The sequence below is a fragment of the Bos indicus genome, chromosome 7, assembly GCF_029378745.1.
Source record: "Bos indicus isolate NIAB-ARS_2022 breed Sahiwal x Tharparkar chromosome 7, NIAB-ARS_B.indTharparkar_mat_pri_1.0, whole genome shotgun sequence".
NCBI classification, from domain to species: Eukaryota; Metazoa; Chordata; class Mammalia; order Artiodactyla; family Bovidae; genus Bos; species Bos indicus.
Window position 1 is genome coordinate 91,030,512 of NC_091766.1, and position 19,407 is coordinate 91,049,918.

Consider the following 19,407-nt stretch of genomic DNA (forward strand, 5'->3'; position numbering starts at 1 on the left):
TTTACCACTGAGTCATCTGAGGCATATTCCTCCCCTCAAATTCCTTTATTTTAATTGATTAATTAATCCATTAGAATTGTTTTGAGTGATAAATTGAGACATTGATGATAATTTAGCAAATTGATGTGTAAGAAGCCATGATTGGGTTGTCATTATTTGGGGCAACCAAGAATGATTATCTTCTCAAGACTAGAGAGGATTTATGGAATAAAGAAGAATTAAAAGGTAACTAAGATGAAAGAAGTATATTCCTCAAAATTTGGCTTAGGACTAGACTTATCCATTCCTTCATCATTCAGTCAAAGAGAAAAGATATCCTCTCTCCCCATATATAAACAGAATAGGAAGAGTACAGTTTAAGCATTACTATGAACAAAGCTAGTGGAGGTGATAGAATTCCAGCTGAGCTATTTAAAATCCTAAAAGTTGATCCCGTTAATGTGCTGCACCCAATATGTCAGCAAATTTGGAAAACCTAGCATTGGCCACAGGACTGGAAATAGTCAGTTTTCATTCTAATCCCAAAGAAGGGCAATTCCAAAGAATGTTTAAACTAGTGTACAGTGGCGCTCATTTCACATGCTAGCAAGGTAATGCTCAAAATCCTTCAAGCTAAGCTTCAACAGTACATGAACTGAGAACTTCCAGATGTGCAAGCTGGGTTTAGAAAAGGCAGAGGAATCAAAGATCAAATTATCAACATTCATTGGATCAGAGAGAAAGCAAGGGAATTCAGAAAAACATCTACTTCTGCTTCACTGACTATGCAAAAGATATTGACTGTGTGAATCACAACAAACTGTGAAAAGTTCTTAAACAGATGAGAATACCAGACCACCTCATCTGTTTCCTGAGAAACCTGTATGCATATCAAGAAGCAACAGTTAGAATCAGACATGGAACAATGGACTAGTTCAAAATTGGAAAAGGAGTACCTCGAGTCTATATATTGTCACCCTGCTTATTTAACTTATTTGCAGAGTACATCATGCAAAATGCCAGGCTGGATGAGTCACAAGCTGGAATCAAGATTGCTGGTAGAAATAACAACTTCAGATATGCAGATAATACCACTCTAGTTGCAGAAAATGAAGAGGAGCAAAAGAGTCTCTTGATGAAAGTGAAAGAGGAGTGTGAAAAATATGGTTTAAAAGTCAATATTCAAAAAACTAAGATCATGGCATCTGGTCCCATGACTTCATGGCAAATAGAAGGGGAAAAAGTGGAAACAGTGACAGATTTTATTTTCTTGGGCTCCAAAAACACTGTGGATGTTTTTGGAGCCATGAAACTAGAAGATCCTTGCTCTTTGGAAGGAAAGCTATTACAAACCTAGACAGCATATTAAAAAACAGAGACATTACTTTGCCAACAAAGGTCCATCTAGTCAAAGCTATGATTTTTCCAGTAGTCATGTATGGATGTGAGAGTTGGGCCATAAAGAAGAATGAAAGTGAAGAATTGATGCTTTCAAAATGTAGTATTTGAGAAGATTCTTCAGAGTCCATTGAACAGCAAAGAAGTCAAACCAGTCAATCTTAAAGAAAATCAACCCTAAATATTCATTGGAAGGACTAATGTTGAAGCTCTAATACTTTGGCCACCTGATGCAAAGAGCCAACTCCCTGGAAGAGACCCTGATGCTGGGAAAAACTGAGAGCAGGAGGAGAAGAGGGCGACAAAGGATGAGATGTTGGATGCATCACTGACTCAATGGACATGAGTTCGAGCAAAATCCAGGAGATGGTGAAGGACAGGGAACCCTGGCATGCTGCAGTCCATGGGGTCACAAAGAGTCCGATCGGACAAAACTTAGTGACTGAACAACAAAAACCATTTTTATTTTGCATATTTCTGCATCCATGTTATTACTTCTCAAGGTAGCTGAGTTTCAGTGGGTGCCTCAACACAAGGAAACCCTCAGATGCCCTCATCTATGGGAAATAATTTGTATTTTGTGAATGCCATGCAAATAATAGTTCTTCCCGTTTCTTTTGGAACCAGGTATCTATGTGATAGATAGGTTGTTCTGAATTCCACATATTCTTGACCAATTCTTGTGTGAGAGAGCCTGACTGGAGAGTCTATTAGTGACTCTAGTACTTTTAAAGCCAGGAGACATTTCAAATTGCAGATAAGCAACACATTGTTCTTAATAGCTCAGTCATGTCCAACTCTTTGTGGCCCTATGGATTGTAGCTGGCCAGGCTCCTCTGTCTGTGGAATTCTCCAGGCAAGAATACTGGAGTGGGTAGCCATTCGCTTCTGCATGGGATCTTCCTGACCAAAGGACCACACCTGTTTCTCCTGCACTGCAGGAGGATTCTTTACCATCTGAGCCACCAGGGAAATTGCACAGATAGGCAAACAAGACCTGAGATTTTTAAGCTATTGCTGTCAGATCATAAAGCAATCATTTGATAAAGCTAGCAGTAACACCTGAAATACTTGGTTCTTTACCTTCAATATATATATTCACTGCTTCGTCAACCTCACTTGACCAAACATTCTCTTATTTAATTAAACTCTGTTACAAATTACTGTTTTTTATGTACTAAAATGAAATAAGTCTTGAGATTTGTTTTTACATCTGTAAGAAATACTGTAATTATTTTTGTCTCTACTTCAAAGAAAGATCATCTGAGTCTTAAGGGAATTTTTCAGGCCACATCATACATCAAACTCTAAACTGTGAATTTCATAAAGAACTATAGATGTCTTAATTTCCATTATCATAGTATGAGTAATGAAACTGGTCAGAGAGGGGGATAATTTATGTACGTTAATAAGAAAGGGTAATATCAGGTTCTGAGTGGACCCTATGGTTCTGAATGCCAGTTTCATAGGCTCTATACTCCTGATTTTATCTAATCCAAGGAAAGTGCAGAGTCTTGATCAAGTTCAGTTCCTTTGAGTTTCACCCACACAGCGGTTAGAAAGAAGTAGAATCCAAGGATGCTGCAATATAGTACCTGTCCACTTGAATTAATCATTTTCAGAAAAGAAGACTAAAAGTACAGTTAAGAAGCAACAAGGGCAAAAGGGAGATTTACTGCTGATTGAAATGGACTAGTAATTCTTTGCTCATCCTCATAAAAATCATGCAGTGCAGCAGGAGAAAGAAATTAAAGGAGCGTTTGGAAGGCCAGTGGCAATGGTGTATCATTGTAAAAAAGGAAAGGAGAGTATATTAGGTGAACCATAGCACCAAAGAAAGAGAAGCAGGTGTCTGCTGTCCTCCTCTGATCTTGTATTATTCATTACAGAGAACTTGTCTTCATAACAGAGAAAGTTTCTACTTGTAGGAAAGAAAAATATTTTGTAAAAGACACATGAAAGCTTTTTTGTGTGCAATTCTTCATGTATTTGGAAATATGTTTCTGCTGCCAGAATCAGAACTATATTTGTGGCATTTGCTTAAATGTTTATATTTTTATTGACAGCAGAGTTGACAACAGATATAACTGATGTAGGTGAAAAAGACTACTTTTGTCATGACTTGAAAAATAAATATTTCTATAGATATGTTAACTTTCCCAAGTGTTTTCATGTGTTTCATGTCCTTCATCTATTTGTTTACAGGTATTTATTAAGGGTCTGCAGTATGCTAGGCTCTGTTCTATATACTGATGATGCATTGGTTAGTAAGACATCCTTAGAGAGTTGTATTATGGTGGAAAGATAAACAGTGAACAACTAAATGAATAAAATTTTTTGGTGAGTGATACAAAAGCTAAAATCAGATTGATAAATTTAAGCACAGTGTATTAGTAGCCTGCTGCTGCTGCTAAGTCGCTTCAGTCGTGTCTGACTCTGTGTGACGCCATAGACGGCAGCCCACCAGGCTCCTCTGTCCCTGGGATTCTCCAGGCAAGAACACTGGAGTGGGTTGCCATTTCTATTAGTATAGCCAGAACTAAACCCAGACCTCCTCATTCTCAGGCCAACACCATTTCTGTTATACAAGCAATAAAGGATAAAATAAGATTTATAATATATGTGGTAAAACAGATGCAAAACAAAGACGGTCACTATTCTGCAGTGACGTGTGTTTTCCTCCAGTGATGTGCGTGTTATTATTGGATTTGTTTTTTGTCCTTTGTTTTAGTTAAGCTTGTACTGCTTGTTGGAGAAGGAAATGGCAACCCACTCCAGTGTTCTTGCCTGGGAAATCCCATGGACAGAAGAGCCTGGTGGGCTACAGGCCATGGGGTTGCAAAGAGTCGCACGTGGCTGAGAGCCTAACACAAACACATACCTGCTTGTATATTAGAAACCACTGCTTTAGAATATTGGGCTTCCCAAGTGGTGCAGTGGTAAAGAATCTGCCTGCAATGCAGGCAGATCCCAGGAAGATCCTCGGGAGGAAATACTGGAGAAATACTCGAGTATTCTTGTCTGGGAAAATCCCCTGGACAGAGCAGCCTAGCAGGCATGCTGCAGTCCACGGGGTTACAAAGAGTCGGACAGGACTCAGTGACTGAGCACAGACTCTTTAGATTCATTTTTAGATAAAAACAAACAAACAAAAAAAACCAAAGACTGCTGCTGTTGCTGCTGCTGCTAAGTTTCTTCAGTCATGTCCAACTCTGTGACCCCATGGATGGCAGCCCACCAGGCTCCCCCGTCCCTGGGATTCTCCAGGTAAGAACACTGGAGTGGGTTGCCATTTCCTTCTCCAATGCATGAAAATGAAAAGTGAAAGTGAAGTCGCTCAGTTGTGTCCGACTCTTAGCGACCCCATGGACTGCAGCCTACCAGGCTCCTCTGTCCATGGGATTTTCCAGTCAAGAGGACTGGAGTGGGTTGCCATTTCCTTCTCCCCAAAGACTGCTAGTAAACTTAAAAATCTTGTATATTTAATAGTCCATATTTTACCAATAAAGAGAAGGATTTCAAAGTAACTATACTGACAGGGACTCAGTCAAATATGTATTCTTTTTTGTTTGAAGTGTGCTCATCCACTAAACTTAATTTTGAAAAACCCCCATAGAAGGTGAAACTAACTGACAGATGCTAAGTTTCCCAGCACTTCTGCTTGTCTGAGCCGACTAGAGCCATCACCCAGCTTCTGACTCAGGAACTAGTAAACCCCAGAGGAAGGGTAGGATGCATCTCCATGTCAGGTGGAATAGGGCCATCGCTTCAAGTTCCAGGTGGAGCAAAAGAACCTGGGCTGTGTTCGTGCTGACTACCTGGAGCCGCTTACAGTGGAGCCCAGAGGGGCAGCTTCCAGAAATCAGTGCCCAGCAGTGTTCTCTTGGGTTGGGATTTGGGGTGTGATTTTGATTACCGCTCTGGCTCTTGCCTGGCTTTTTTGGTTTGCTCAGTTCTGAATCTGCTAATCAGACTGTCCAGTAATTCTTTGAGTGACTTGATATACTATTGATAAATACCTTCTCTGGTTAAATAGTTTAGAGGTGATTTCTGCTGCTTGCAATGTTAAAATCACTATAACTTTATGAAGAAAAATCATATATATAATTTTTTTTACAGCTATTAGTTCTATTAGAAACAGATATCAGGTTTTGGATAGGCAAAAGGAGACATATGAATATAAAAAAATCTCTCCAGGTATTTCTAGCAAATTCTACTACTCCTATTGAGAATCTCTGGATTAAGACACCTTTCCATTGTTTTAAATGTCACAAAGCAATTATTAATTCATTGAGTCCTGAGGCAGAAACCTGGAGGGGGGAAAAAATCAAGGGACCATTTGGTAGAATCTTGGCTTTTGTGGGCACAGGAGCCTGGACATTATGAAAATGCGTTTTGGAAACACATTTGAGGGAGCTGGAGACTCATGGGAGATTTAATCTATGTGTACAAAACCAGTCTCAGTTACAACTTCATGTTAAATACACATAAAAATATAAGTATAGAGTACTTTTTAAAGTTCAGAAACATGTTACAGCATATGTTTTGTGAAAGTATATTGAATGTAATGAGAGATAATTTCTTTAACAATTTTGTCTAAATGAAAGCATCAGTTTTCCTAGTGGTATGAATCTCTGTAATTAAGAATATCATGTTTAGGGGCAATGATCAAGCCTTTCAATAAACAAAAGTAACAAAAGCAACAAAAATTAATGAAAGTAAACAAAAAAAAACCAAATAACCAGATCTCCCCTCAAAAAGGGACGGGAAAAAATCTATTTGCCATATTCTAAATAGTGAAAACCATAAACTTCGAAACTTGTAATATAATACAGATTTACTTATTGTTTCAGATTTAATTGTTCCAGACCCTGCAAGGAATTGCATTCAGTGAAACAGAGTAACCAGCAGTATTAAAAACTTTTAACTTTGGTCTTAAAAAGAACTTTAAAGTAGACCCAATTCTGACTGGCTGGGTTTCTATGTGCATGTGTGCTAAGTCACTTCAGTCATGTCCGTCTCTGTGTGACCCTATGGATTGCAGCCTGCCAGGCTCCTCTGCCTATGTGATTCTCCAGGCAAGAACACTGGCGTGGGTTGCTGTGCCCTCCTCTAAGGGATCTTCCTGACCCAGGGATCTAATTTGCATCTCCTAGGTCTAACCTGCGTTGGCAGGTGGGGCCGTGAATGCTAATGCCACTCTGTTTCCAAGTCCCGCTCAAATCCTCTCTAAACCCAGACTTGGAAGACTCTTTGCTTCTCTCTCCAGTCTTCTCTTTTTTTCCTCTCTCCTGCTTTGGTTCCATCACCTTCACCTGAGTATAGGCTTCATCTCTCTTCTTCTGGAAGCCTCTGTGTTTCATTTATTTTTTCCCCTGGTCTCTGTTTCAACATTTTAAAACTTCAGGAGCTCATTTGATTGAGGTAGTCCCTCTTCAGAAGGTGGAGGGAGATGAGGGAAGCTTGACTGAATAGACAAAGACTGCTGTGGGACTGGGAAGAGGAGGCTGAGGTCAATTAGGGGTAAAGATAGTGATTTTTATACTATTGTCCCCAAAATGCATGTAATGATGTTGTGCAATATATTAATTATTATATGTATTTCTATTTCTATTCATTAATAGAATTTATTAATTAGCATTAATTTATTTTTAATCTATTCATTAATAGAATTTATTAATTAGAATTAATTTCTATTAATTAAAATTAATATATTTTTTATAATATACTTCTATTAATTAATAGAAAATATATTAATTTTCTTTGATTTCTTAAATATCTTACATTTACCATTTTGGAGGCAATGTTGCTATTTTGTTTTCTCTTTTTGTAAATCCCAAATTTCATTTTATTTTCTTTTTCACAAAAAAATTCTTCCCCAAATCTGAACAATAAAATGAAGATAGGGGGAAACCAATTTTCTATTGGATTTTTATAATCCTAAATTATGTATCATTTAAGAAACGGCATAACTTGTGCAACTTAGATAATTGTACATTACATTCCTGCCCTCAGAAGCCCAGACCCTGGAGTGCTACTTTCTCTGTTTAAATACCTAAGTTTTGTATTACTAATACTATTCAAGTTTATAGAAGTATCCTGAGAAAATCTAATATCTACATCATTTAAATTCCCTCTCCGTGAACATGACTAAGCTCAGCTGCTTAGTCATGTCTGACTCTTTGTGACCCATGGACTTTAGCACCCCATGTTCCTCTGCCCATGGAATTTGCCAGGCAAGAATGCTGGAGTGGGCTGGCATTCCTTACTCCAGAGCACCCTATAGACTTTTCTAAAATACTAATATCTCTATCTCCATCCATCTATCTTTCTACATACCAATATGAAATGTCTATCTGTATCTGTTGCTATATACAAATATATTGCTCTTTATGCACCTTGAGAGTCTCAATTTTCAGAGTTTGAGAACTTTTATCTTTGGATCTATGTTTGAGATTGAACTTTTGCTGAGGACAGTTATGTTAAAGAGTTAGTTGTGTTATTCAGTTGGGTGTATATTTGCCCCTTACACCCAGGGGATGATGTTTGATTGTTACCATTAGATGAATGTTACTGTCATCTGATTTTGGTGTTGACCATCTGGTGATGTCCATGTGTAGAGTCATCTCTTGGATTGTTGGAAAACAGTGTTTGCTATAGCCAGCATGGTGGCTCAGAGGTTAAAGCGTCTGCCTGCAATACGGGAGACCTGGGTTTGATCCCTGGGTCAGGAAGATCTCCTGGAGAAGGAAATGGCAACCCACTCCAGTATTCTTGCCTGGAGAATCCCATGGATGGAGGAGCCTGGTGGGCTACAGTCCACGGGGTTGCAAAGAGTTGGACATGACTGAGCGACTTAACTAACTTTCTCTTGAGAAAACTTAGCTTTTACCCTGCTTAATTTTGTATCCAAGGCCAAACTTGCCTGTTATAATAGATGTCTCTTGGCTTCCTACTTTTGCATTCCAGTCCCCTATAATAAAAAGAACATCTTTTTTTTTTTTTAGTTAGTTCTGGAAGGTCTTGTAGGTCTCAGAGAACTATTCAACTTCAGCTTCTTCAGCATCAGTAGCTGGGGCATAGGCTTGGATTACTATGATATTGAATGGTTTGCCTTGGAAATGAACTGAGATCATTCTGTCGTTTTTGAGGTTGCACCCAAGTACTGCATTTCAGACTCTTTTGTTAACTGAGAGTTACTCCAATTCTTCTAAGGGATTCTTGCCCACAGTTGTACATATAATGGTCATCTGAGTTAAATTCGCCCATTCCATCCATTTTAGTTCATTGATCCCTAAGTTGTCGATGTTCAGTCTTGCTGTCTTCTGCTTGACCACATCCAATTTTCCTTGATTCATGGACCTAACATTCCAGAGGTTCCTATGTAATATTGTTCTTTACGGCATTGGGCTTTACGTTCTCCACCAGACATCCCCAACTGAGCACCCTTTTCCCTTTGGCCCAGGTGCTTCTTTCCTTCTGTAGCTATTAGCCATTGCCCTCAACACTTCCTCAGTATCATATTGGACACTTTCAGATATGGGGGGCCATCTTCCAGTGTCATATCTTTTTGCCTTTCCATACTTTTCATGAGGTTCTACTGGCAAGAATACTGCAGTGGATTGCCATTTCCTCCCCCAGTGGACCCTGTTTTGTCAGAATTCTTCACTATGACCCATCCATCTTGGCTGGCCCTGCATGGCATGGCTCATAGCTTCATTGAGTTGGGCAAGCTTCTATGCCATGCCATGACAAGATTGTTAGCTATGGAGGTTCACTGGTCATAGCAAAAGCCCTGTTCCAACAACCCAAGAGACTACCCTATACATGGACATCACCAGATAGTCAATACCAAAGTCAGACTGATTATGTTTTTTTTTTTTTTTTTTTTGCATCCAGAAATGGAAAAGCTCTAACAGTCAGCAAAAATAAAACTTGGAACTGACTGTGACTCAGATCATGAACACCTTATTGCAAAATTCAGACTAAAATTGAAGAAAGTAGGGGCACCCCTAGATAATTCAGGCATGACCTAAATCAAATCCCTTATGCTTATACAGTGGAGGTGGCAAATAGATTCAAGGGATTAGACCTGGTAGACAGAGTGCCTGAAGAACTATAGACTGAGGTTATAACCTTGTATGGGAGGTGGTGACCAAAACCATCCTGAAGAAAATGAAATGCAAGAAGGAAAAGTGGTTGTCTGAGGGAGCTTTACAGTAGCTGAGAAAAGAGAAATGAAAGGCAAAGGAAAAAGGGAAAAATATACCCAACTGAATGCAGAATTCCAGAGAATAGCAAGGAGAGATAAGAAGATCTGCTTAAATTAACAATGCCAAGAAATAGAGGAAAACAGTAGAATGAGAAAGACGTGACCCGGATAACCATGATGGTGTGCTCACTCACCTAGTCCCAGACATCTTGGACTGTGAAGTCAAATGGGCCTTAGGAAGTATTACTATGAACAAAGCTAGTGGAGGTGATGTAATTCCAACGGAGCTATTTTAAATCCTAGATTACAATGCTGCTAAAGTGCTGCATGCAATATGTTAGCAAATTTGGAAAACTCAGCAGGGGCCACAGGACAGGAAAAGTCAAAAGGAGGGTGATACCAAAGAACGTTCAAACTACCGGAAAGTGCACTCATTTCACATACTAGTAAGATTATGCTCAAAATCCTTCCAACTAGGCTTCAACAGTTCTGTGAACCAAAATCTTCCAGATGTACAGGCTAGATTTAGAAAAGGCAGAGGAACCAGTGGAACCAAATTGTCAATGTTCATTGTATCATAGAAAAAGAAAGGAGTTCCAGAAACAGATCTACTTCTGCTTTATTGACTATGTTAAAGCCTTTGACTGTGTGGATCATAACAAACTGTGGAAAATTCTTAAAGAAGTGGGAATACCAGTCCACCTTATGTGTTTTCTGAGAACCTATAATATGCAGATCAAGAAGCAGAAGTGAGAAATGGACATGGAACAATGGATTGGTTCAAAATTCATAAAGGAGCACAACAAGGCTCTATATTGTCACCCTGCTTATTTATTTTCTATGCAGAGTAGAAAATAATGGCATTTCATATGCCATGTGAAATGCCTGGCTGGATGAAGCACAAGCTGGAATCAAGTCTGCTGAGTGAAATATCAACAACCTCAGATATGAAGATACCACTCTAATGGCAGAAAGTGAAGAGGAACTAAAGAAACTCTTGATGAGAGTGAAAAAGCTGGCTTAAAACTCAACATTCAATCACTTCATGGCAAATAGAAAGGGAAAAATTGGAAACAGTGACAGATTTTATTTTCTTGGGCTCCAAAATCACTGCAGATGGTAACTGCAGCCATGAAATTAAAAGACGCTTGCTCCTTGGAAGGAAAACTATGATAAACGTAGACAGCTATTAAAAAGCAGAGACATCACTTTGCCAACTAAAGTTCATATAATAAAAGCTATGGTTTTCCCGGTAGTCATATACGGATATGAGAGTTGAACCCTAAAGAAGACTGAGTGCTGAAGAATTTATACTTTCAAATTGTGGTTCTAAAGAAGACTCCTGAGAGTCCTTTGAACTGCAAAGAGATCAAAGCAATTAATCCTAAAGGCAATCAACCCTGAATATTCATTGGAAGGACTGATGCTGAAGCTGAAGCTCTAATACTTTGGCCACAAGAGCTGGTTCATTGGAAAAGACCCTGATGCTTGGAAAGATTTAAGGCAAATAGAGAAGGGAATGTTAGAGGATGATGGTTAGTTAGCATCACCGACTTAATAAACATAAATTTGAGCCAATTCTGGGAGATAGTGGAGAACAGAGGAGCCTAGTATGCTGCAGTGCATGGGGTGGTAAAGAGTCGAACATGACTCAGTGACTGAACAAGTGTCAGCTAGTGGGTGAAGTCCAGGAATACGGCTAAATCCACTGCAGAGCACAGGACAGCCCCTACAGCAGTCACCCAGTCCAAGTGCTGAGAGTGCCAAGGCTGAAGAACCCTAGATCAAAGATTTGTGACGTAGTTTCACCACTTTTTTTTCTCTATGCCATTTACAGCAGCCAGTATATGAAATTTCAAGCTTTTACTGCTCCACGTCTCCTGTGGAGTATTTTCCTCAAATACAGTTTTTGGAAAATATAACTTTTAGGCATTACATCATAATGTAATTTAAGATAGGTTTAGTTATCAATATTTTAATTAACTTATCATTAAGAAATAACAATGCAATATTTAGAAATGGATAAAAATATTTCTCATGTGAATATTATTTTATATTTCTCCATTTTAAAAGATTACATATTATTAAATATATCCCAGTGATGAGAAAATAGTCTTAGTTTCAGATAGTTTCTGAACATACATATGTTGACAAAAGATTGTAAAGTAATTATTTAAATTAATGATTAATTTATAAATTAGATTTTTACTTTTTACATTTATTTAAGTAGAAGTATGAGATCCTAGATAGTTAACTTTTATGTAATTTAATACAATTTTTAATTGCTTTTCCAAGAAAAAGAATTTTGAATTTTCTTCCAATATTTCATTTGAATCAAAATACTGATAATGTACTACCTCCACAAAAAGCTTGTTTTTATATATTTCATATATATGGGTAATAAGCTGGCTGAAAAAGTTGACTTAAAGCTCAATATTCAGGAAACTAAGATTCCAGCATGCAGTCCCATCACTTCATGGCAAACAGATGGGGGGAAAAAATGGAAACAATGGCAGATTTTATTTTCTTGGGCTCCAAAAGCACTGCGGACGGTAACTGCAGCCATGAAATTAAAAGACGCTTGTTCTTTGGAAGAAAAGCCATGACAAACCTAGAGAGTGTATTAAAAAGCAGAGACATCACTTACTAACAAAGGTCCGTCTTGTCAAGCCTATGGTTTTTCCAGTAGTCATGTATGTATGTGAGAGTTGGACCATAAAAGAAGGCTGAGGGCTGAAGAAATGATGCTTTTGAATTATGGTTCTAAAGAAGACTCTTAAGAGTCCCTCAGACACCAAGGAGATCAATCCTGAAGGAAATCAATCCTGAATACACATTGGAAGGACTGATGCTGAAAGCTAAAGCTCCAGTACTTGGCCACCTGATGTGAAGAGCCAACTCACTGGAAAAGACTCTGATGCTGGGAAAGACTGAAAGCAGGAAAAGCGGGCTACAGAGGATGAGATGGCTGGATGGGATCATGGACATAATGGACATGAATTTGAGCAAACTTGAGGGGACAGTGAAAGGCAGAGAGCCTCCCTCCGCCACCCTCACCTCATCCTATCCCTCTAGGTCTTCAGAGAGCCCTGAGTTGAGTTCCCTGTGATGTTTAGAAAGAGAGATAGAATATTTCTTCTAAAATGAAATTAGAAAAGGAAAAACATTGAAGAACATTCCTCTATGTGCCATTTCATCTGCACCTGTATTTTATCAGAAAATAAAATATCTACTTAATGCTAGGAAAATATATTTACATGGGCTATCTTGTTAAACAGCATTGTTTTAATATTTTGATATGTTAATATAAAGCTTAATGGAACACATGTATACCTGTGGCGGATTCATTTTGATATTTGGCAAAACTAATACAATTATGTAAAGTTTAAAAATAAATTTAAAAAAAAGCTTAATGGGCTGGCTGTAAAGGAAAAAAAAATTAATGTTTTTTCTTTTAAAATTTTTGCAGTATTGTGTTGGTTTCTGCCATACAGCAGCACGAGTCAGCCATACTTATACATACTCACCCCACTTTGTGAGCCTCCCCTCCCCCGATTCTACCCCTCTTGGTCACCACAGAGTGCCGGACTAGGCTCCCTGTGTTACGCAGCAACTTCTGGCCAGCTATGGAGGGTCTGCTGGATTACTGGGCACGTTGCTTTAAATGCCATTCCTTTATTTCCAAGGAAGCAGGCTCCAGACTGGAAGTATTATTTCAGGCTTACAAGAGGTCAATCAGCCAGGAAATCTTTCCCTTCCACCATATCATTAAGCTCATTTCATGTGAAGAGGGTAACCAAAGAACTAGAGGAATTTGACTATTTATACTTAGTTGCTTGGAAGACCTTGGAGAAATTTTTTTTTTTTTTTCTCAGAGAGTTGGATCTCATCGTGAACTAGGTCATGAGCAAAAGATCTGTGTTAAGTCAGGCAGATTTAGTTTTCACATATTGCTGAGAGGTCTGTGCCAAATACTAGGTACATGCAGTACATGGAAAATTTGTTCAGTTTCTTTTCTGTAATTTAGAACTAAGGAAAGGTGTGGCAAGCTGCCATCATTTAAATCATAACCAGCAGGTTTCATAACCTCTCATAGTCATAGTCCTAACTAACCAAAATCTTTGGTAAATAAATCCAAAATTATCATACATTCTAGAAGGTATAATTGTTAAGAGAAACGAGAAGTCATAGTGGAACAAGGTTGGTGCAAGACATACTGTTAATTGCCTACAAAATACCCATTGAATATTTCTCCTTTGCCTAGAGTTCCTATTCCCAACCTTAGGAAAGTATACTTGATTAAGTCAGTCATAATAGTTTAAACTTGTGATACCCAAAACAGTAACCACCAGTCATATGTAGCTTTTGAGAACTTGATATGTGATGAGGCTAAATTAAGATATGCTATAATTATAAAATAGTTATATTAAATATTGAAGATTTAAGATTGTATAAAAATATAAAATATTTTGTTCATCTTTTAAAAATTATATTTTGGTTATATTGGGCTGAAATATATTATTAAAATTAATGTTTTTTCTTTCTTTTTATATTTTTAATGCAGGTATTACAAAATTAAGGATTATGCATGTACCTTGCATTATGTTTTTATTGGCTAGCAGCATGTAATAATGAATTTTTAGAGTTTGCATTTACCTTAAATATTCTTATTTTGACTTCAGTTTTGAATGAAGAAGTGTAAAAAAAAACATGCCCATCTGGAAGAAAGAAAATAATACCAAATGGAACTCTGAATCTATACAAAGTAAAAGAGTTTTAGGAAAAGTCACTATATAGGTAAATATAAACTAAATGATTTCTTATTTTTTCTCTTTTAAATTGAGATATAGTTGCTTTACAGTATTGTGTTAGTTTCCTGGGTACAGCATGGTGATTCAGTATTTTTGCCAATAACATTCCATTATAGATTTTTACAAGGTAATGGGTATAGTTCCCTATGTTATATAGTAAAACTTACTTGTCAATTTTATATATAGCAGCTTATATCTGTTAATCCTGTACCCATAATTTGTCCCTCTGCACTTCCCTCTCCCCTTTGGTAATGACAAGTTTTCTTTCAATACCTGTGAGTCTGTTTCTATTTTGCATATACATTCATTTATATTATATTCCAGATTCCATATACATGTGATATAATATATATAATATTTGTTTTTCTCTGACCAATTTCACTAAGCACAGTGTTCTTTAGGTCCATCCACATTGCTGCAAATGGCAGGATTTCATTCTTTTTCATGGCTGAGTAATATGCCATTAGATAGATGTGCACGTTGTACACACACACACACACACACACACCACCTCTTCTTTATCCATTCATCTGTGGATGGACTTTTGGGTTGCTTGGCTATTGTAAATAGTGCTGGTATGAACATTGGGATGCATATATCATTTCAAATCAGTGATTTTGTTTTTTCTAAGTATATATCCAGAAGCGGAATTATGATCCCTGGATCAGGAAGATCCCCTGGAGAAGTGAATGACTACCCACTTCAGTATTCTTGCCTGGAGAATTCAATGGACACAGGAGCCTGAAGGACTACAGTCCATGGAGTTTCAAAGAGTTGGACATGACTTAGTGACTCAACAACAACAGGAAACATCTCAATGTCACTTTCACAATTTTTTTCCCTGTGCTAGTTCTATTTAATATTTTTAATGAAACTACCATACTGTTTTGGATAGTGGCTGCACCAATTCACATTTCCATCAACAGTGTACAAGAGTTTCCTTTTCTCCATATACTCTTCAACATTTGTTATTGTAGGCATTTTCACGATGGCCATTCTGACTGGCATGAGGTAACATGTCATGGTACTTTTGTTTTTCATTTCTCTAATAGAAACATTGAACATCCTTTTGTGTGCTTATTGGCCATCTGTATGTCTTTGTTGAAAAATGTCTATTTAAGTCTTCTGCACATTTTTTGGATGGTATTGCTTGTTTTTCTTTTAATATTCAAGTTGAATGCGTATGTGTGTGTGTATGCTCAGAAATGTCCAACTCTTTGTGACCCCTTGTAGTGCAATCCACCAGGTTCCTCTGTCCATGGAATTTTCCAGGTGAGAATATTGGAGTGAGCTGCCATTTCCTTCTCCAGGGGATCTTCCTGACTAGGGATCGAACCTGTGTCTCTTGTATTTCCTACATTGACAGGCAGATTCTTTACCACTAGCACCACCTGGGAATATTAACCCTTTATCAGTTATATCATTTGCAAATATTTTCTTCCATTTAGTAGGTTCTCTTTTCATTTTGGTTGTGGTTTCCTTTGCTGTACAAAAGCTTTTAAGTTTGATTAGATCTCATTTATTGATTTTTCCTTTTTTTTTTTTTTCAAAAGAAGTAAGTCCCTTGGGGAACTGACCCAAGAAAATATCATTATAATTTATGTCAAAGAGTGTTCTGCCTATGTTGTCTTCTAGATGGTTTAAGCTTTCATGTCTTCCACTTAGGCCTCTAAACCATTTTGAGTTTATTTTTGTATGCAATGTAAGGGAATGTTCTAATTTCATTGTTTTACATGTGGTTGTCCACTTTTCCCAGCATCACTTGTTGAAGACACTGTCTTTTCTCCATTGTATATTCTTGACTCCTTTGTCATAGATTGAACATAGGTACATGGATTTATTTCTGTGTTCTCTTATCTGTTCCATTGATCTGTGTGTCTGTTTTTGTGCCAGTGTCTCACTGTTTTGATTACTGTAGCTTTTTAGTATGGTCTGATATCAGGGAGAGTTATAATTCCAGGTTTGTTCTTTTTTCTCAGAATTGCTTTTACATTCCAGGGTCTTTTGTGGTTCCATGTAAATTTTAGGATTATTCTAGTTCTGTGAAATACTCTGTCCTAAGTATTTTGATAGGAATTTGCATTAAATCTGTAGATTGATCTGAGTATATGGATATTTTAATTATACTAATTCTTCAAATTAAAGAGAATGGAATATCTTTCTATTTATTTAAATCATCTTTAATTTTCTTTATCATTGTTTTGAAGTTTTTAGAATATCTTTCACCTTGGTTAAATTCATATCTAGGTATTTTTATTCTTTTTGATGTGATTTTAAATGGGATTTTTTCCTGCTTCCCTTTCTGATTGTTCATTAGTATATAAAAATGCCACAGATTTCTGTATATTAATCTTGTATCTTGAAATCTTGCTGAGTTCATTTATTATTTCTAATAGTTTTTGGATGGAGACTTTAGTGTTCTCTATATAGAGTGTATTATGTCATATGTAAATAGTAGCAGTTTTACCTCTTGGTTTCCTATTTGGATATATTTTACTTCTTTTACTTGTATGATTGCTGAGACTATGCCTTCTGAAAATATGTTAACTGAGACTGTGAGAATGGGCCTCCTTTCCTTGTTCCTGAATTTAGCAGAAAGGATTATAGCTATTCACCATAGAATATCATGTTGACTGTGGATTTGTAGTAAATGGCCTTTATTATGTTGAAAGATGTTTCTCTATAAAAACTTTAAAAAAAGTATACCTCAATCATCACCTCCTTAGACTCTGCATTATTGTTATTTATTTGTTTCTATCTAGCAGTACATTCGGAGAAAGCAATGGCACCCCACTCCAGTACTCTTTCCTGGAAAATCCCATGGACGGATGAGCCTGGTGGGCTGCAGTCCATGGGGTTGCTAAGAGTTGGACACGACTGAGTGACTTCACTTTCACTTTTCACTTTCATGCATTGGAGAAGAAAATGGCAACCCACTCCAGTGTTCTTGCCTGGAGAATCCCAGGGATGGCAGAGCCTGGTGTGCTGCCATCTACGGGGTCACACAGAGTTGAACATGACTGAAGCAACTTAGCAGCAGCAGCAATACATTAGAAATCAGATAATCCATTGTTATTGTTTTTGTTTTAAGCTGTTAATTATCTTCTAAAGTGATTTTTCAGAAAAAGAAATCACTTTTTTAGCATGCATGGAATATTTTCCAGGATAGACCATATACTAGGTCACAAAACAGGTCATAACAAATTTGGGAAGGTAGAAATAATATCAGGTTTCCCTGGTGGCTCAGCTGGTAAAGAATCTGCCTGCCATGCAGGAGATCTGGGTTTGATCCCTGGGTTGGGAAGATCCCCTGGAGAAGGGGACGGCTACCCACTCCAGTATTTTGGCCTGGAGAATCCCATGAACTGTATGTAGTCCATGGAGTCACAAAGAGTCAGACACAACTGAGCGACTTTCACTGTCCTGTTTCTCTATGTCCACTTTGATGATAGTTTTTATCATAAATGGATGTTGAATTTTGTCAAATTCTTTTCCTATTTCTGTTGAGATCATCATGTTATTTTTGTCTTTCTTTTTCTTGTTATGGTATAGCACATTGATTGAATTGAGTGTGTTAAGCTATCCTTGTGACTGTAGAATAAATCCAATTTCATCATGGTGTATGATCATTTTTATGTATAGTTGGATTTGGTTTGCTAATATTTTGTTGAGGCTTTTTGCATCTATATTCATCAGCAACATTGGCCTGTGATTTTCTTCTTTTTTTTGTAGTGTCTTTGTCTGGTTTTGGTATAAGGATATGTTAGCCTTAGAGAATGAATTTGGGAGTGTTCAATCTTCTGCAATTTTTTTGAATAGTTAGAGAAGGATGTTGTGCTGTGCTATGCTTAGTTACTTAGTTGTTTCTAACTCTTTGCAACCCCATGGAATGTAGCCTGCTGGGCACTCTGTCCATGGGATTCTCCAGGCAAGAATAGTAGAGTGAGTTGCCATGCCCTTCTCCAGGGGATCTTCCCAACCCAGTGATCAAACCCAGGTCTCCTGCATCGCAGGAGGATTCTTTACCATCTGAACCACCAGGAAGCCTGATATTGTTTCTACCTTCCTAGATTTGTTGTGGCTTGTTTTGTGACCTAGTATGTGGTCTATCCTGGAAAATATTCCTTGCATGCTTAAAGAGTGATTTCTTGTTCTGAAAAATCACTGTAGAAGATAATTAACAGCTTAAAGCAAAACCAGTAACAATATATTATTTATAATGTATTTGTAATGATTTATAATGTATTGTTAGATAGAAACAAATATATGACAATAACGCAAAGGTTAAGGAGGTGATGATTGAGGTATAGTTTTTTTAAGTTTTTTATGCTCTACTTGAGGGTAGATTTGACAATTAAAGGTGTATTTCAACAATGGTAATGAAAATCCCAAATTAGAGATATAGCTAATAAGCCAACAAAATTGAATCATAAATATAAATATAGTTAATCTCAAAGGAGGCAGGGCATAAGGGAAAAATAATGTAAGGAAAAGATGATATCATGGAATATAATTAGCTATTTGGTAGATTTAAACTAAAAATTATCAATAATACCTTAAATACAAATTGTATAAGCCTCTCAGTCAAAATTAAAAAAAAATAGAATGGGTGAAAAAAAGCAAGATCCAACTGTATGCTGCCTAAAAACATGCAAAAATACAAATAGGATAAATATAAAAGTATAAAAAGTGATCTCATACTAACACTTATTAAAGGCAAAGTGGAGAGAATTGAAGACAGATATGTAAATAGATACTTGAATGTGAATGTTCATAGGAGCACTCTTTATACTTTTCACCAGAATTTTAGTAATTAAACATTTACCAACATATTCCTATTCTTAATAGATGTAAAGAAAGCATTTCACCAAATTCAATATTCATCCATGGTTAAACTCTTAGCAAACTAGCAGTAGAAGTAGACATACTTATACTAATAAGGGACATCTACACAAAAACTTCCACTGTATAATCATAAGGGATTTGATTTCGGTCATACCTGAATGG

At 37.1% G+C, this 19,407-nt stretch overlaps 1 long non-coding RNA gene across 3 annotated transcripts in view; it reads left to right on the forward strand.

The window, feature by feature from the left end:
• Window positions 1–19,407, forward strand: part of LOC139184229 (uncharacterized) — a 309,385-nt gene that overhangs the window by 269,246 nt on the left and 20,732 nt on the right. For 2 of the 3 annotated variants that reach the window (XR_011567804.1, XR_011567806.1), the window contains one exon: window positions 14,272–16,583. The exons of the other annotated variant lie outside the window; for it this stretch is intronic. This is a non-coding gene — a long non-coding RNA (uncharacterized lncRNA). Of the gene's footprint in view, window positions 1–14,271; window positions 16,584–19,407 lie in introns of those variants that run through there. 3 annotated transcript variants of the gene reach the window in all.